The following is a 15,275-nucleotide window of genomic DNA, read 5'->3' as shown; positions in this document are numbered from 1 at the left end:
ATGGTTAAGTAGGTTGAAAGGTGCATCCCTTGATGGAAGGGACAGATTCTCTGCTGATAGAAGAGTAACCAGTAGTACACTCCTGTGAAAATATTAACAGCTTCTGTTCACCTAAAGGGAGAAGTCTGACCTCGCTGGAGAGAAGAGCAAATGCCATGTTCCAAGCTTACAGAATTTGAATTCCTTCTCATGGAGGGATGTGGGAGCATCCTGTCCTCTACCGAATGAAAGATTGTCATCAGTGCTCACTGGAAGGTACTGTGAATACCTTCTCACCAGATGGCATGTTGAAGGCCATGTCCTAATGTGGTAGTAAGGTGAATTTCATATTATGTGAAGATAGGATGAAGACCCTGTCCCCCCATGTGATAGAAGGGTGAATGAAAGGTACTCAGGTGATGGTAGGTGAATTTCCTGTTTCCCCTGATGGAGAGCTAAATGCTCCAATGAGAAGTTGAATTCTGTATACCAGCCAATGGAAGAGGAAGCATCCTTTCTTCACCTGAGGGAAGGTTGGACATCTTTATCCTATGTCTGTAGAGTGAATATAGTTTCCTCAAGGGGTGATAGCGTGAAGGTCATGTCTTTATGTGAGAGAATTCTGAATACCCTGTCTTCAGTAGAAGGAAAGGTGAAGGCCATGTTGTTGCCTGATCGACATGTGAATGCCACTTCACCTTGTGATGGTAAGGTTCACATTCTTCCTCATAATGGAGGGTGAATGCCGTGTCTTCACCTGGTGGAATGGTGAATGCCCTTTCCAATCCTGAGGGCAGAGTAAATGCACTCTGCTCACCTGAGGGAAATGTGAGTGCTATATACTCTGCTGATGGAAGAGCAATCATTGTGCTCACCTGTGGGATGGAACACCTTTTCCTCAGAAAATGGAAGCGTGAAGTCTGTGAACTCAGTAGGCAGAAGGGCAAGCACTGTGTTCTCAGTTTACAAAAGTTTGAATGCATCTCCTGAGGGAAATGTGAACACCCTGTTTGCTGGATTACCCTAACCCGGTACTCACTTTCTTCTCACCTGACAGAAGGTTGTAGGTCACTTCCTAATGTGATTGTAAGGTGAGTTCCATGTCCTGACCTGAAGGCCTGGTGAAGGTCTTGTCCTGATGTGAGGTCTGAGTGTATGTGGAGTGCTCAGGAGATGGAAGGTGGAGTGCTCAGGAGATGGCAGGGTGAATGTCCTGCCCTCGCCTGCTGGAAAGCTGAAGGCCCTGTGCCGGTCTGATGGAAGGGTGAAGGAAGCTCCACGTGAGTGTCAGGTGAATGCTGGTTCTGCACTTGATAATAGGGTCAAGGCTACTTGGTCACACCAACAGAAGGGTGAATTCTCTCTACTCCATTGTGGAGAGGTGAGCCCTCTGTCATACATGATGGAAGTGGGCAGGTGAATGCCTTCAGTGCACTGAAGGAAGGATGAAGGTCCTGTCCTCACCTGAGGGAGGTGTGAATGCAGTTTTCTCACCTAGTGAGGGAACTCTGTGCAGGCAGTTGATTGAAGGGGGAATGTCCTTTCTTCACTTGAGGGCAGGGTGGACACCCTTATTTCATGTGTAAGTAGGATGTAACCATGTCCTAACATGGTGCAGATCATGTGAAGGAATGGTGACTGCCATATCTTCAACCGCGGGAAGGACCAATGCTATGTCCTCACCAGATGGAATACCACTTCATCTTTTGGTGCTAGGGTTAACACGCTGTACTGACATGATGGAAGGGTGAATGGATGTCTTCATCTATGGAAAGGTGAATGTGCTTTCCAATCCTGTGGGAAGAGTAGACATGTGCTCACATGAGAGAAATATCAATGTCCTCTTCTCCCTTCAACTTTGCTGTGGGGTTATGAACAGCTTTTCCTCACCAAATGGGTGAGTTCTGTGTCCTCACTAGACAGAAGGGCACACTGTGTTGTTATCATACAGAAGTTTGTATGGTCCCTCCTCACACAGGGAAGTGTGAACACCCAGTCCTCTACTGACTGAGGAGTTATCATCCAGTAACTGGATTTAAAGTCTGAGTTTCAGAGAGAGAGAGAGAGAGGGACAGGGAGAGAGAGATCTTCTGTGTGCTTGGTCACTCCCTAGATGGCCCAGGCCAGAGCCAGGAGAACCGTCCTGGTCTCCCATGCAGGTGGCAAGGTCCTGATCCCTAGGGCCATCATCATCTACTGTTCCCTTGCCAGTTGCCATGAGCTGTAGAAGCTAAGACATGAACCAGTGCTGGCATCACAGGTGGTCACTTTAAGTGCTACACCATAATGGGGGCCCCTCCTTGTGCTTCTCAAGGCAATGCTCAGTGCCCCTTTAAAACTTGAGGATGGTTGAATGCACTGTTTTCACCCAATCCAAGCCTGGACACTATGTGCTTAAGTTACAGAAGGGTGAAATCTCTGTCTTTAGGTGAACAAAGCAAAACCTATGTCCTCACCTGGCAGAAGAGTGAATGTGCTCTCCTGATCTGACTAAAGGCAGATTGCTTTGTCCACATCTGATGGAATTGTGGATGCCATATGTTCACGTGAAGGTAGGATGAACACCATGTTGCCACATGACAGCAGGGTAAATGCCCTTCCTTATTTGAGAACAAGGTTGAATACCTTGACCTCTCTAGATGAAAAGGTAACCACCATGTCCTCTCTTGTGCAACTGGTAAATTCTATGTAGTCACCTGAATGTAGGTGAACACACCCTGTCCTCAATTAACATATGGGGGAATGCCATAGCCTCATATTAATGTAGGTTGAAGTTCATGTGCTCAAGTGAAGGAACTGTGAACACCAAGTCCACAGAGCAGAAGTGTAGATGCCTTCTCCTCATTTGAAGGTGTGCTTGCCCCAGCCTTAGCTTCTGGAAGAATGAATGCATTGTCCTCATCTGATAGAATGGTGATTGCAATATCCTTATGTGAATGTAGGGTGAACTCCACGTCCTCAGGTGACAGAAGGTGAACAACATGACATGTGATGGAAAGGTCGGCTTCAGGTTCTGAAAAAAGGTAAAGGCATGTCCTTCATAGGAGAGAAGGGTCAATGCTACATCTTTACTTCATGGCAGAATGAATGCGTTGTCTTCACGTGATAGAAGGGTTAATGCCCTCTCTTCATGGGATGGTAATGTTTTGTTCTTAGGGGACAAAATGGTGAATTCTGTTTGTGGGACAGAAGCAGGAAGGCTGTGACCTCACTTGTTTGATTGGAAAAAGACACGAGGAACCAGGATTCTCCCTTCCATGTCTCTCAAGGGTGGTTCATCTGTCTTCTTCTTCCTCCAAGAATTCTACCTTCTAATGCCATCCATTTAGATTTCAGGTTCCAACAAGTCAATTCTGGGTGATACAGATAAACCATACCCTGGGAAAGGCCATGTGAGGTCTTAGGGGTGTTAGTGATAGCAGGGGTAGGTGATAGGGATATCCCTTGGGAGTCCTGATAGAGTTCATGTAGCTCTTGAGGTGAGAGCATGAGGCAGAGAAACCAGAGCCACTTCTAGTAATGGGTGGGGCGGCATCCCTGGGGAACCCTGGTGTGCCCCCAGTAGCTCTCTTGGCCCTAGCTGCATACACCCTTCCCTGTGGGATCAGCAGCATAAGAGGGTGAGGAGGTAATGTCATCATCTGAGCAGGGAACAAGGCAGGGTCTAGAAGTCCCAGAGTCCTGCTCAGGGACCATCCTGTGGATCAGATGGGCTGTCTGGGAAGCTGACCACTTCTGTGTTCCTTTCAGGAAAATCACAAGAATTGCTGACCAAGTCTCTAGGCCTGTTACAAGATCCCTGGGGCTCAGGCCTCACCCAACTGCTCAGAGGCACAATACGCTGTCAAGAGGACAGGTGGCCTTCCCTGTTACTCCAACCTTCAGGAGTTACCCTGGGGCTCAGCTCCTGGACCCTCGTGATGGAAACTGCTGAATCCAAAATATTTGGGGTCACATCAGGGCAGGAGGAAGGCAGTGACAAAGAAGGCTCCCTAGAGTCCTGGCCCTGGCCTCTCTCTGTGCAACTCAAAGAAAGACTGTGTCCATCCTGTGGCTCACAGATCCACATCAGCTCAGGGGATATTCCAGCTCTATCACAAGTTCTCTTCTGAAGCTCACAGAACCCTGCAGGCTGGAAACTTCTGTTCCCCAGAGAGTAGCATCCAGTAGGGATGTATCCTCTTCCATGTCTGTCCCAGGGCCCCTGCAACTTGGCCCCAAAATGTGTAGTGTCCTCCCGAAGACAGGGCCAAAGTCACATCACCTGGACTATGGCCCCTGCAGTCTAAGCCATTCTGGTACAGCGACAGGCAGAGGTGCCAGGCACGTGTTGGGAGAACTTCCCAAGTCTCCCCACTTCCTAGTAGCCTGTGGGCCTCCTCCTCCTCCATGGTGCAGGTTGTCATGTTTGCTCCTGGAGCCTGGCATCCCATCCACAGCCCAGGCAGGTCAGCAGCATGATCCCCTGCCTCCAAGCTGGGTGGAGCTCACAGAACACATCTCAGGAGCACAGTTCCCTGACCCTGATGGGATCAACCCAGCCTCATCTGTTGCTGGAAGACTGTGTCACCTTGAGTCCCCCGCAAGGGTGTGAGCGCCAGGCCACGGAATGTCTTGTAGTCCTGGCCTGGCCTGTGCATGAATTCAGTACCACCTGTTCCTGTTGGAGCAGATTCTGGCTCCCTGGGCTGGCATGTGCATGAAAATACCAGCTCATTGCCTGGGCAGCCTGTGAGAACATGGAGCAGCAAGACACTTCACTTTGGCTGCCTCAGAGCCACACAGGGTACTTCTAGCCTCCTTCTCGCCTTGCTAGTTAAAGAACAATAAAGTGTTTGCTTTAATATGTTTTGGTCCATTCTTGGGGCACACAGAGCCTGAGGTTTGTTCCATTTTTGGGGCACACAGAGCCTGAGGAACAGTGGTTCCTGATGGTTCTCCTTTGGGGCGACTGGCACTGCATCTTCCACCTTCAGTCAGAGGTCCAGGTCCCAAAGATTTAATACCTTTGGGGTTACCAACCACACAGGGGCCAGGGCTGTGTTGAGTGGTAACAAAGACTGAGTGCATGGGCATTGGGACAGTTCATGAGATTCTGTGGAACACACATGTTAGGGTCTTGAGTGACCACTTTGCACCCTCTAGGCTAGCTAGCTTCAGTGTCGATTCCTCTGTGGTTCTGTCTCTCACTGTGACTCTCAGAATCCAGCACTTCTTCTTCTTCTTCTTTTTTTTAATAAGATGCTTCCAGGCATGATGCCATAAACAAGAGTGTCAATTTGTTAAGTCAACAACAGGAGTCACTGTGCACTTACTCCTCATGTAGGATCTCTGTCCTTAATGTGGTGTTCAATGTGAATTAATGCTATAACTAGTACTCAAACAGTATTTTACACTCTATGTTTCAGTGTGGGTGCAAACTGTTGAAATCTTTACTTAATATATACTAAATTGATCTCCTGTATAAAGAGAATTGAAAATGAATCTTGATGTGAATGGAAGGGGAGAGCGAGTGGGAAAGGGGAGGGTTGTGGGTGGAGGGGAAGTTATTGGGGGAAGCCATTGTAATCCATAAGCTGTACTTTGGAAATTTATATTTATTAAATAAAAGTGAAAAAAAGAAGATCAGCAATAAAAAAGTATAGCCTCCTGTCTCCCATGCACTCAAGTGGAAAGAACTCAGGGTTAGCATCAGAAAAGAGGCAAAACTGGCTTAATAAGCAAGGAAACTTGCTTCACCACTCTAGTTGATTGCCTCTAGAGTTCAAACTAATAGGGAAATAGCAACCTCAGTCTTCATCCTACACTGTGAATCTCCCCTAGAAAGCAGCAAGGACAAATGCAGTTTCAAAGCACTTAAAAGTGACCACCATCCTGGAAGCCTTTCATGAATGATCATCAATGCTGACTTCAATGCTATAGCAAAAATATGTCCAAAACTCACAACCTAAATAATTACAGAACTACTGTGTGCAGAACTCTGTGGTTAATTCCATTGGATACTTGAAAATAAGTTTTATTAACCTTGTTTTTTCTGTTACTTCAATAAAAGTTTTCTAACACTTAAAAAAAATAAGAGGCTTCCAGTCCAGTTTGAGAGCTACGTAGGGTATTTCTTTTTTCTCTTTTCTTTTCTTTTTTTTATTTATTTGACAGATGAGTTAGACAGTGAGAGGAAGAGACAGAGACAAAGGTTTTCCTTCCATTGGTCCACCCCTAATTGCCACAACAGCCAGAGCTACGCCGATCCAAATCCAGAAGCCAGGTGCTTCTTCCTGGTCTCCCATGCAGGTGCAGGGGCCCAAGCACTTGGGCCATCCTCCACTGCACCCCCAGGCCACAGCAGAGAGCTGGATTGGAAGAGGAGCAACCGGGACTAAGAACCCAGTGCCCATATGGGATGCTGGCACTGCAGGCGGAGGATTAACCAAGTGAGCCACAGCACTGGCCCAGAATCCAGCACTTCTAAAATCTGATCCTGGGACAGGGCACAAAGGCAGCCCCCGAACACAGGCCAGGAATCCAATAGTGCCACAGTGACCCATGATATCAGATTGGTGTTGGTGGTTTATTTTGGTGGCTAGGAACCCAGCTAGGTCCCCTCATGGTAGGAGAGGTCACCTTTGAAACTCAGGCAGCTGGATTCTGATTCTGTTTCCAGTGGGTTCAGCTTCCCCAGCTTATGCATATGTGTGGCACGAGAGGTGATCCCAGCATGGGGACTAATGTTCCTTCATCTCTCCTCATGGGCTGCTGTGGTGACTGCAACATAAGTTTGCCCTCTCTCTTTCTTCCTAACACACAAGTTCATGGCCCTCTGTGCCCCCACATGCAGGTAGCAGGCCTGGCAGACAGGATACGGCTCAGCCCCTCCTCTGGGCACCTGCAGCCCAGAATGTAGGGGAAGGGGTTGCCCTCCAGCTACACTCAGTGACAATGTGAGGTCAACCAACAGTTCTGTGGTTAGCTGCTTGGTGGGTAGACAGCACAGAAGGGGGACAGCTGAAGGCAGAGGTGAGCCCCTCTCCAGCAGTAGCAGGTGCTACGTGGGGAAGCCTGTGAGTGCCATGGCAGGCCAGGGGTTGGCACACAGTCAGTTCCAGCCTCAGAGGTCAGTGGCTGCACTGGACCTGCTTTCCCAGTGTGCCAACATTATCACCAGAGGTGCAGATGGACATGTCTGAATCTGGACTGCAACTGTAACACGTGAGTCTGAAAGTTCACCCACAGTCACCATGACAGTAGAAATGCACCACACTGATATTAATGTTGTAAACTTAAAATTGTGGGCCCAGGAATCCTTTGTTGAAATGGTACCAAGACAAATCTCTGTGAATGACTTGTTTTCATTAGGAAAATCAGTCCCTGATCACCAAATCCACATGCCCATCTCGGGCACTTCCCTGCCAAAGTTGTGTGACTCCTGTTTCAGAGCACGGGCCTGGGACGGCACACACACAGGGCCTCTCAGGAAGCCACCACCTGAATCTGCACATCAACTGTGTGTAGTGGAGTCCATCTTATTCATGTCAGCACCCTTGTGCGTCAGCTCCAGTACAGCCCTGGAAAATGCCAGAATCCAGCTTCCTGGCACCTGGGCCTCATACCTCCATCCTTTCCTGGACTCATGTAGCAAGTGTAACTTTGGCATCCCAGAACCTCAGTCTGGGATCCCAGCTCCGTTGCTATAGACCAAGTGTGTGCAACACAGGGAACTGTGGGCCTGAATCACACCCACTCGGACTTGTGAGATGCACCACCCTCTGCAGGCCGTGCATTTGTGTGTCCTTCCCCCGTTTTCCCTCATCAAGCAATGCACAGCTGGTGACCGCTGCAGCCTGGCCACTGCTGGTCTTGGACGCTTCTGTGCAGAGCGTGGCTTGCTGGGTTCTGGCAGTGGAACCCGGGAGGAGCCACGAGCGCTGTGCAGGACCAGCCAGGTGCGACTGAACTGCCTGCCTTGGGAGCAAGGGAGGGACCCTGGCGGGAAGGAGACGGGGAGCAGCGTCAAAAGCAGGATTGCTGGCCCACCCTGTACTGGTTCTGTGTCCACCCGGGGTCCTCTATATCCAGCGTGGCCACACTCGGGTTCGTCTACACCTGCACTCCCTATGGGCAGTTCTGTCTATAACCACGCATGTCTACATCAGAGCTCCCTCAAGCACGCTCTGTCCTGACCCGCATGCATCCACCTGCGCTGGGTCTTCATCTCACCTGAGGCCTCCCGCCTTTGACCTTTGCCCCAGTAGCAGAGGATGGCAGTTGGGTGCCAAAGAGAAATTCCGCCCCTTGGGGTTTCTTATTCGTTGCCCCAGCGGCCTCACAGCTGATTGGCTGCAGGACATAACTGGCGCGTGGACGCTGTCACCTCGTGCTGGCGGCCTTCAGCTCTGAGGTGCTCTCAGACCAGGCATCCATGGAGCTGGGGACGCAGCTGCCTGGAGGAACCTTGAGTCCTGCGGTCAGTGCGGTGAGTCCTGGGCTTTCGGCTCTCCGGGCCGGTCCAAACGGGCCTCAGCAGGTCCGGCCTCGCAGTCCCTCCCTCTGCTCATTTTCTGGGGTCCCTGAGGGGTCGGTCGCGCTCTGTGCTGGGCTGCTGGACTTCTGCCCCAGTGCACAGGGTGCATGGGCGCCCGTGGAACTCCTGTGCAGACCCCGGTCAGGGTCCTTGCCAGACTCGGCATTGGACCTGCAGCCCAGGCCTCCTGCGCGGTTCCCCATGGCCCTGGCTGGGCGTTTGCTCAGTCTTGGCGCGAGGGGCAGTGCAGGACGAAACTGAGGCCCCCTGAGAGGCCTTGTGGAGGCCGCAGAGACTGCACCTGCGAGGGCCTGGGAGCACCTGAGAAGGCGTCAGGTGCGGGAGCCGGCCCACCTGTGGGGGCTAAGCTGAGGGCGCACCTGGTGATTCCGTCTGCTGTTTGTCCCCATCAGCGCCTACGTTGGTGGCAGAAGTTCAGAGTTGGGATTTGGAGAGTTTGGGAAATCATCCCCATCTATATTATGAAAGAAGAAGGCGGAAAGAATCAAACGTTGGGGAGATTAGTGCTTGAGGAGCTCACTGACCTATTTGGGTTAATTACCATGGTGCTTTTTAGTTTTACAGTTTCCCCAGAGGGTGGATGGCTTTTAAGAGAGTAGGCATGATCCTCATCTGCTTCAGTGAGTTCAGAGTGGAGCCGCCTTCGGAGCCATTTCTGGGGTATTTTATTTGGACATGAAGGACATTGAAGAGGAACTAGACTTAATCCTCATTTTCTAAAGGACAAACAGATTCAGAAGACATGACAGTTGATGTTTAATAAAGCATGAACCGTGGGAGGCGGCAAGATGGCGGAATAGGCAGGGAGCACACTTAGTCCGGGGGGAGAGAAACTTTAATATAAGTGGAGATACTGCAGGGTCAAGGAAGAGTAGGGGATGAAACAGCAGAGGAAACTCTTCCGGAACTAGTGATTCACAGTGGACCTGCGTGGAGAGCGTGGGAGCCCAAGTTCGGGACACCAGCGGCAGACTCAACGCACCAGCGCTGGAACGCGAGGTGAGCCGAACCTCCATAGCCCGAGACACCAGCGGGCAAGCGGAAAGAGGAGGCTAGAGGGAACGAGGCTTGAAACTCCGTGGGGAAAAGTTCACCAGGCTAACTAGAAGAGAGAGAAAAAAAATTAAAAAAGTGACTGATACGGACACAAGTTTCTCTCTCTCCGCTCACCACTCAAAGGCGAGCAAGACAGAGCAGGCGCCATTTTGGACATACGTCATAAGCAGGGCGACCTCAGGTCTGCACCAGCCCTGAGCCTAGCAGAAAAACCTGACTCTGTGGGGAGGGGTGAAATAACAGGAGATTAGCATCTAACTTGGCAACCCAGCGGGAGACTGCAGGAGAATTGGAGCCCACACTGAGGGCAGCAGAGATTCCCTGTGTGGTCCTTGGGAAAGAGCTTCCGATCTCTGGCTCCTGTGGGTATATCATTTGCCTGCTAACTACCTCCAATTACGTTCAGCTGTGCGGAATTACTTCCCTTTTAAATCAAAAAAAGAAAGAGAGATTTACCACACCTAACCTGGGAGTGTCATCCTTGACACACCCTCAACCCTGAGGAACCAAACACAGCTCTCAGTCCACACTCATCTCAAGCCTCTAAGGCTCCACTGAAAGCAGACAGTCCACTTAATATAGAGCCATAGTGTAACAAGAAAAAACACCACAGTGAAGAAACCAAATATCTCCAACATGCCAAACAACAAACGCAAAAACCAAGCTAACAAGAACAAGGAAGAAACTATGACCCCCCCAAATGAAAAAGACACCCCAATTCAAGATTATGAAGATGATGAGATCGAAAAAATGCAAGAAGCGGATCTCAAAAAATTGATAAGAACATTAAGAAGTTCTCAAAAACAAATTCTTGAACTACAGAAATCCTTCATGGACAAGATAGAAAATCTCTCTCGTGAAAGTGAAATATTAAGGAGGAATCAAAATGAAATGAAACAACTAGTGGAACAAGAAACTGTGATAGTGACTAGAAATCATAATGAAATGAAGAGTTCAATAGATCAAATGACAAACACATTAGAGAGCCTTAAAAACAGAATGGGCGAAGCAGAAGAGAGAATATCAGACTTAGAAGACAGAGAACAGGAAAGGAAACAGGCAAACCAAAGAAAAGAAGAAGAAATTAGATATCTAAAAAATATTGTCAGGAATCTACAGGATACTATTAAAAAACCCAACATTCGGGTTCTAGGAGTTCCTGAAGGCATGGAGAGGGAGAAAGGATTAGAAGGCATTTTCAGTGAGATACTAGCAGAAAATTTCCCAGGTTTGGAGAAGGACAGAGGCATCTTAGTACAGGAAGCTTATAGAACCCCTAATAAACATGACCAAAAGAGATCCTCACCACGACATGTTGTAATCAAACTCACCACAGTGAAACATAAAGAAAAGATCCTAAAAGGTGCAAGAGAGAAACGTCAGATCACTCTTAGAGGATCTCCAATTAGACTCACAGCAGACTTCTCATCAGAAACCCTACAAGCTAGAAGGGAATGGCGAGACATAGCCCAGGTACTAAGAGAGAAAAACTGCCAGCCCAGAATACTATATCCTGCAAAACTCTCATTTGTGAATGAAGGTGAAATTAAGACTTTTCATAGCAAACAGAAACTGAAAGAATTTGTTGCCACTCATCCTGCCCTGCAAAAGATGCTTAAAGATGTGTTACACACAGAAACACAGAAACATGGTCACCAATATGAAAGAAGGTAAAGGAAGGAAACCTCACAGCAAAAGATCACAGGAAGCTCCATTTCTCTTTGACATAGAATTAAACTCTGATGCTCTGTTAAAGCAATGTGTTAAAATAATCTATTATGTTCTCTTGATGTCTGCTAAATTCTAATTGTTCAAAAACAGCTGAATTTTTATTAAGAGCTATGGGTTATTTAAATATGTGCTTTTTTCAAAAATTTGAATAATCACCTTGTAACAATGATCAAATTTGGTCTACGTTATGTCATGATTTTAAGAAATCTTATTTCAACCAGATATTTTGGATTTTGAGCCTTCTTGGCATTCTTGACAGGCATTCAAAAAATCAAAGTTTCAAACAATCTGGTCTCTAAAATTTCCAGTAAATCCTGGACTTTGGTTTTTCCAGTTTGGGCCCAACTGAAAAAATCGAAGGACCTATGTCTCTCATCTTATAGAGACACCAACTAATCAGTCTATTTGGAGTATATTAGAAGGACTGTCAAGATGTGATATGGTACCAGACTTTAAGTTTCTATAATGGAAAATGCTATTAATACAAATGTTTGAGAATTAAAAAGTCTAATGATCTTGTGTTACTAGACATGATAGTTATCTTAATGAGAAAGCCCCAGAGGCTTAAAGGGTTAAATACTTGTAAAATCCTACAGGTGCTTTCAAAAATACTGTGAAGTAAGCAAGTGCCTCTTGTTGGTTGATGAGTTTATAATTTTAAACATGGCGACTTAAAGTCTTTTGTCATCCACAGTTATATATGATCTGCTGCTCATAAAACTAAAGCATTGTTGGTTCTCTGTTTAGCTGTCCTCCTATAGGTTCCTATGAATTTTTTCCAGCCACTTTTATTGTATTCAGTACTTTGGGATGGCTCTGTAAACAGATGAAGCCAATAATGTATTAACAGTACCAACTGAGAGAAAGTATGGTTAACTGAGGTTACTAAAAAGAAAAAGTAATTCAAATCAATTGGCAATCTACAAAAAGAGTTAAAGATTTTAAAAGCTATTATTAAAATTGCTATATTGGTCTATTATGCTATATTATATGTGTGTACATATTGTATGTCCACATGGGGAAATTTTATTAAGAGTTTTATTTTAAATGGCTTATAGATAAGATTGTCCATAAATTTAAGCTGCTAAAATCAATCAAAGATACATTTTAATTTGTGGGACCTGAATCTGTGTATCATATGTTTTAGACTTGTTGGTAGAAAGAAATTAAAAACATTTTAGATGGTTGTGCTTAAGTTTACTGGCTAAACAAACTACACCATGTTAGATATTTAAGACGTGTTTTCAAATACATGATTCTTAAAATTTATAGAAGGCATTGGACCTTCTGGTAAATGTTTTCTTAAGTTGTTATCTAATGGTTGAAACGGTTTGCTAAGTATTCATGTGATATTGCTATTGTCAGCAAGCGATCTAGGACTTGCTCCCTCATTTCTCTATTCTAAGCCCAACTTGTTCTTTCATTTCTCTATTCTCTTCAAGGTAGGAAACTAATTCTATTATGAAGGAATCTGTAGGATGCACAATTTAATCTTTAGACCTTATAAAAGAGATGGCTAACATTTTTCTGCAATAGCATAGCCAAAATAAGAACTCAAATAATAATCTCATAGCTAGATTCACTTCGCCATCAGCAAAGTATACAGTAAGTAGAAAAAACCTCCCTTTCAGACCAAAGGGAAAGAAAGTTTTAAAGTGAGAATATAATTTTCCTCATGGGCATTGTCTACCTTAGAAAAACTACTACAGAACATGCCTGTGACTATAGACTTGTAGTTCAGGCCACCGAAGATTAGAGATGGGACAAGGGCACTCCCTTGACTTGCATCCTCTGGTCTGCTTTAACACAAACCAGGAGGAAAAGAAAGCTAGGCATCAGAAGCAATGGGTGGCAGGCCTATTAATGGCTGATCTGTACAGTGATCTGCCCTCAAGGAGACCCAACAGGCCAGTCCACTGCAGTGGCTTTCAATGTGGTAAGCCTGGGCTTCAGCAGAAGTCAGCTTGTGAAGAGCCCTGGCAGCTCTGCCAAGAGTTGGATCACTGGAAATGGACCTGCCCTGGAGTCGAAGGATGCCCAGGTCAGAGCCACAGATCTTATTGGCTCTAAGCTGAAAAGCCCTTCACTCAGCCCAACTTCCAAAGTGACCACTGCAGCTGAGGGGATGGTCAAGTAGGGTCAGCAACATTGCAGGCAGAACTGTAAATTTCTTGTTAGAGATGCCCCCTGCCTTTACCTGGCCAGCTCTCCTCCCAGGCCAGCCAAGTAATGAAAGTCAACAGAGTGCCTTCCCCTAGGAGGTTCACACCTCCCTTAGGATATACCCCATGTGAAGAGATAGATAGGTCTGGGCCTCTTAACTTACAAGGCCTAAAGCCCACCAGATTATTATCAAGCCCCTTTTATCAGGTTCTATTTGCCTCTCAATCAGAAAACTTAATTGTAGCTTAGATAGCACCTTTCTTAGCTCCTCTAATAATGACTCTGTCCTTTGTTCTAGGCCCTGTCTAGTGCACTTGGGCCTCATTCCTTTGTAATCATAACCTCTACTCTACCACCAATGACTCTACTCCCAACATGTGTGTACTGATGGTCCTCTTCCCCACTTAATGCTGTATAATTGTTCAAACCTGGTAAATGCCACTCTTAGGATCATTGGTTACTATCCTCACTCTGTCTTTTATGACCTTGTCTAAATATGATCAGAGTTGGCAAACTTGGAAGGCTTCCATAGCCTTGGCAACTCATGACGACAGCCTAGGATGGTTACTGGCGCCATAAACTAGAGTGTCAATTTGTTGGGTCAACAACAGGAGCCACTGTGCACTTGCTCCTCATGTGGGATCTCTGTCCTTAATGTGCTGTACATTGTGATTTAATGCTATAACTAGTACTCAAACAGTATGTTTCACTTTGTGTTTCTATGTGGGTGCAAACTGTTGAAATCTTTATACTAAATTGATCTTCTGTATATAAGGAGAATTGAAAATGAATCTTGGTGCAAATGCAAGGGGAGCGGGAGCGGGAGAGGGGAGGGTTGCGGGTGGGAGGGAAGTTATGGGGGGCGGGAAGCCATTGTAATCCATAAGCTGTACACTGGAAATTTATATTCATTAAATAAAAGTTAAAAAAAAAATAAAGCATGAACCTGTTTAGGAATTCATACAAAAGATTAATTTTGTTTCAATTTTTAAAAATCCAACAATGGACAGAAAAGTCAGTGATATTGCAGGTCACTCTAGCATGCGGAATTCTTAACTGTTTGCCACCTGGTGAGGGGAGATGGTAACAGAGATGGTAAGGACAGCACAGCCAGCCCCTTAGGTGACTTCGTGTAGGTGATTTGGTCTGTGTTGTGGTCCAGTTACCCCTGAGTTGGGATGGGGTTTATGCAAATGGTGTGCATAACTCACAAGTTTTCTTGATAAAAACTAGGTGGTTTGCAGTCCTTGAAACCAGCATCCTGTGAGCCTTTGTTGTGACTGGCTATGAAATATATAGTCCCCGCATTCCCCCCACTGCTCTCCAAACTGCCTCCCATCACCTGGGGACATGCGCCATTGGCTGTTGGCATGGACTAGGGCTTAGTCAACTCTTGTTGCATTAAGCACCATTGGGACATGTGCTTGTCAACAATAGCTGCACACTGATGGAAAACAGCTACTGTTTATTATCACTCTGCAGTCCACAGGTTGACCGTCTGTTCTGCTGGGTGGGGGCTTCCTGGGCTGGGATGGCCTCTTGCCATGTGTGATGACTGCCAGCTTCCACTTGAGGCACCAGGTAACCAGTAGGCTAGCCAGGCCAACGTGAGCTTTTATAGAGTTTTCTTTGTATCTCATTCAGGGAATTAATGCTTTAAGATTCAAATTAGTTATAGGTTCATTTCTGTAAAAAGCTGTATACCTGTGGGAAACAAGCCCACCTCAGACCTGCACTTCCAGGGATCCGGACCCGAGTGCCTCAAAGGCCTCTCAGGCCCATGTGCACTAAAGGAATGACACCCTCT

At 46.6% G+C, this 15,275-nt stretch overlaps 1 long non-coding RNA gene across 9 annotated transcripts in view; it reads left to right on the top strand.

Moving 5' to 3' along the window:
- The window catches only part of LOC133770419 (uncharacterized), a 58,718-nt gene extending 53,238 nt beyond the window's left edge, over nucleotides 1-5,480 (top strand). For 8 of the 9 annotated variants that reach the window (XR_009867340.1, XR_009867344.1, XR_009867341.1 and 5 more), the window contains 4 exons: nucleotides 118-255; nucleotides 2,408-2,531; nucleotides 2,922-3,002; nucleotides 3,730-5,480. This is a non-coding gene — a long non-coding RNA (uncharacterized LOC133770419). The remainder of the gene's footprint in view (nucleotides 1-117; nucleotides 256-2,407; nucleotides 2,532-2,921; nucleotides 3,003-3,729) is intronic. The other variant, XR_009867339.1, reaches the window with a different exon arrangement.
- Nucleotides 5,481-15,275: the final 9,795 nt, after the last annotated feature.

Source organism: Lepus europaeus, chromosome 11, assembly GCF_033115175.1.
Source record: "Lepus europaeus isolate LE1 chromosome 11, mLepTim1.pri, whole genome shotgun sequence".
NCBI classification, from domain to species: domain Eukaryota; kingdom Metazoa; phylum Chordata; class Mammalia; order Lagomorpha; family Leporidae; genus Lepus; species Lepus europaeus.
Note: the sequence above shows the minus strand (reverse complement) of the source record. Positions and strands in the feature narration are given on the sequence as shown.